This window comes from Eublepharis macularius, chromosome 1 (assembly GCF_028583425.1).
Source record: "Eublepharis macularius isolate TG4126 chromosome 1, MPM_Emac_v1.0, whole genome shotgun sequence".
In the NCBI taxonomy this organism is placed as follows: Eukaryota; Metazoa; Chordata; class Lepidosauria; order Squamata; family Eublepharidae; genus Eublepharis; species Eublepharis macularius.
The window spans coordinates 12,818,374-12,822,927 of record NC_072790.1 but is presented as its reverse complement, the minus strand read 5'-3'; positions in this window follow the sequence as shown (position 1 = coordinate 12,822,927).

The window sequence follows — 4,554 nt, the reverse complement described above, 5'->3', positions numbered from 1 at the left end:
GCGCCACAAAGGACAGCTCCTTCGGAACGCTGTCCCCAAAGGCCGCACTTTCATGCTTTTCTCATGGTATTTACCGACTAGGTTTGCACACATGCACATATCAGCCCTTCTTCTGCCCCCATGTTGTAAATGTTGTCCTGTGTAGGTTGTCAGCTTTCCAAAAATGATACTTGTAAATTATTTTTATTTTTCCAGATCTCTTTTCTTTCCAAAGGTTGTATATAGTAACTGATTTGACAGCTTATCGCTCACAATGATGTTTGTCTGTTGGCATTTATTTGTTCCTTCTTCTTTCTTTCTGTCTGCCTGGGTTTCTTTCTTTCTTTTTCTTTCCTTTTTTTTGTTTTGTTGTTGATGGGTTATTTTTTTAAAATAAAAATAAAACTTTATGATGTTTTGCTGAATGACAAAAATGTAGGAATGCTCAACGTGCTGTTAAACTTGGAACTATACAGTATTGTTCTTGTAAAACTGTTAACATTCCACAGAGCTCCTATCAGAAGTCCTTTCTTTGGGTGTCACGTTGTTTTAAAAAGCACTTAAGGACTTGGTGTTCTCTTGGTTCATCTCCATCGCTGTCATCTGTTGTTATGAGTTCATGATTAGATGATGTGGAATTATATAACTTATTACAAGCATTGCACTAAAACAAAAAAAAAATTACAAGTGATGTGATTTATGCATTTATTGCATGAGAAAATAGACTTTTTAGACTCCTTAACTTAAGTGAGACATTTCCATGGCAGTAGCAACATCAATAATGACAAATGGAAGTACAACAAAATGTGCATGCTCTGGGACACTGTCAGGACTTTGTTCTACCAGCAAGTTTGCAGTAGTGCCACTTTATTTCTTCTTGTCAATATATATATATATATTATATATATATAAATATAAATATATATAGTTATGAGCCATGTTCATTACTTATTTTTCCCTCCTTTTTTTTTCTTCCTTTCCTAATTTTAGTTTCAGAGATGGATTTGGCACATCATTTAACCATTGGCAGCAAATTAAATGTTTGGCTGAAACTATGTCAAGGACAACCACAACACACAGACACACACACAGACACACACACACAATTAAAAAGCAACAACAAATATGAAATAAGTGTAATATATATATAGAGTTTGTCTGCTGCTTTCAAAGACCGTCTTTTTTCGGGGGAATGGCTATCATATGAAATGTTGCAGAGAAATGTAATTTTTATAAGGTTCTCTCTCTTTCTAGCTTCTCTCTCTCTCTCTCTCTTTCCCGATGTGGTTTGTTATCAGTAGTTATCTGTTGCTTACCTAGAGCTATGCACACCAAAATCACTGCAATGTTTAGTAATTATTAATTATAATTATTATAAATTATTAATTTAAACAAAAAACAAAGAAAAAATCTTACATGAATGAAATCTAGATTAAATTGTGAGATTAAGTATAGTTGCCGCATGTAATATGAAATTCCTTCTGTCTCCTGTCAGTTTGTGACGTGATTTTGTAGCTAGTTTAAAAATATTAAAAAGTATAGTCCTCAGCCTTTGGACAGCTTTCTTTTAATCTATTTATTGACTCTTTGGTCTCTTCCACCTGATTATTTTCCCACCCACTGGGAGAAAGTACAATCCATGGGAATTCTTACACAGAAACATTTGCAGCCCTAAGTGAAAGTATAAATTAGAGATGGGCACGAACCAGAAAAAAACTGAACCATGTGGTTCGTGGTTCGTCAAATTTCATGAACCACGAACCACGAACTTTCAGGAACCTGCCCCTGGTTCGCGAACCAGTTCACATCCGGGTCAGAAAATTATCACTTCCGGGTCAGCAGAAGTTCACTTCTGGGGCAGCAGAAGGTCTGCAGGAAGTCCATCCCCTGTTGCCTAGGAAACTGATTGATTGGCACCAGGCTGTCTGCAATGACGAACCAAAAAACAAACCCAATGAACTAGCCTAAAAGTTCGTGGCGGTTCATCAGAAATGGGATCTGATGAACCGTGGTTTGCGAACCACGGACTGGCCTGGTTCATGCTTAATTTTGGTTCGTATTTCAGTTCGTGCCCATCTCTAGTATAAATCATCTTAGTTCTGGGGATTCTATCAGTATTCTTATTATTGTCTTAAAAGGCTAAGTCAATAAAGTGTACAAGAGCATAACAGCCTGTAAGTGACCTGTTCAAGAGACTGGGGGGTGGTGACGGGGTCCTTCTAAAAAAGGAACTGTGGGCTAACCCTTTAATGGTATGCAAGAGACACGGGAGTTTTAGAGTTGCCAGCCTCCAGGTGGTGGCTGGAGATCTCTTGGAATTACAACTGATCTCCAGAGAGAGACAGAGACCAGTTCCCCTGGAAAAATGGCTGCTTTGGAGGGTAGACTCCAGGGCATTACACCCTACTGAGGTCCCTTCTCCCCCAAAACCTGCCATTTTCAAAATCTCCAAGAATTTCCCAATCTGGAGTTGGCAATGCTAGGTTTAAAAATGTTTATTTTTAATTTAATAGAGGATTACAAATGTGATTGGTGGTCTGAGACATACAGGCTGCTTCTTGATGAAAATCACCTCCCTAAATATGCTTTCCCCTTGCATCATAACAAAAACTTTTTTAAAAAAAAAAAAAGCTATTGTGAATCACTTTGTGTATCTCTTAAGTAGACATGGGCATGAACCAAAAAAAATTAACAAACCTGTGGTTCATGGTTCGGTGCTGCTGATGAACCCGAACTAACGAACCATAACGAACATTTCCCGTTACTGAACTGGTTCATGATTCGTGGTTTGTGGGTGTCAGAACAGCCCCCGTTGTACTTAGAGAGCCCATATTCACAGGGAGTGTTTAGCAGGCTCTCCTCCAGGCAGCAGCCAAGTTTGGTTAAAATTGCAATAGGGATCTTGGAGTTATACCCTCTCCAATCCAAGGCCCCCAGGAAACTCCCACTCAATACAATTAGAGCCACCAGTTGACGTTGGCCCAGTGTACAAGGGGTTGGCTGTCAGAACTGCCTATCAGAGTTTGCAGGGATGAGATTGGAGTGCCCATGGCTAGAGAACACCCCCCTTCCCCCTCCCTCCCCCCGGGTGTCTTATCCCACGTAACCAATTGTAACCAATTTACAGCTCCATGGTTGGAAGGAAGATCTGCCAATCAAGGTAAGCTGGGCTTCGATTCAGGTTTCCAGGGCGACAGAAGGTGTGCAGACAGAGTTCAGGCATTCCCCCAGCTCCGTTTCCAAGGGAATTGATTGATGGTGTCTGACTGTCTGGCTTCACGAACCGTGGAAGAACACAATGAACCCGGCTTCCAATGAATGCTGGTTTGTTGGCCATGGACCCTCACGAACCACCAGTTTGCGAACAGATGATCAGGTGGTTCGTGGGTTTTTTTGTTTCGTAATGCGGTTTGTGCCCATGTCTACTCTTAAGTCATATCTGCTTTAGCCTCAATATGATCATCACTTGGGTAGGGATTTTGTGGCACTCAGTACATAGAATGCTCTGTAATATCACCAAATGCAGGGGAAAGAAGAGGATCCCTCCTCACAGAGGATCACAAATTTATTGGACTGAACGATGATCGTTGACTTCTCAGAGAGAGGCATAAGGTCTTCTGTCCCTTTCCAAGTTGGAGAGAAGAGGAGTAGAGGACTAAAGCATGGAGTGAAGAGAGCTGAAGGAAAAGACAATAAAGCCTTGCAAGTTCTATTGTTATCCTTGGATAAGTTGTTAGGTCTGGGGGTGGTAGAGGCAGCACCAAAAACCTACTAGGGAGGGATGCTCGAACTCTTGCTGGTTTAGGTCACATTCTTCTCCCCAGTTTTTCTTCATTTGGGCTATCCATGAGCAGATGCAGCCTGTTTGGTGAGTGATATTCTGTTTATTCATACAGTACAATACCATGCATTTGGCAGCATTTCATGCAGGCACATTCTCACACAGCCCAGAAAAAGCCCTGATCCACACACAAACCAGACATTGCTGTGTGCCACTCCAAAGTCAGTGGATTAAATTAAAAGAAAGCCAACCAGTAGGCCCCTTATCTATAAAATCAATGCTTAAAAAGTCTTACCATTTAGTGTTCATCTGAGTTCCCTGTAGGGAGGCAAGAAAGTTCTGTTTCCTGCTAAGGTGGCTCCTTCTTATTAGATTCTTTTTCTCTTTGGACACATGTACAATACTAAGGCTATCAAGAAGTTGATTTTCTACTAATGAAAAGACAAATTAAGAATCCCGAAGTATTCTGTTGTTTTTCAGAAAGAGACATGGGATCAGCTTGTCTGACATTTATTAGGAGAGGGTTTTTTTAAAAAATACCATTTTATGACTGAAGAAACCAGGACAAACGGACAAACCTTTCCACTTGACTGCAAACAGTTAATTTTAAGTGATTGCATCGGTTAACCAGCTTCAGCATGAAATACATTTTTAAATGTAGCATCATAACAAAAGTCCAAAGGAAGAGTAGAAGTGGAAGGAGATGGAGGTGTTTGGAAGATCATTTTGGTGGGGTCCACTCTGAGGAATTAATTTAATTTAATTTAATTTAATTTAATTTAATTTAATTTAAT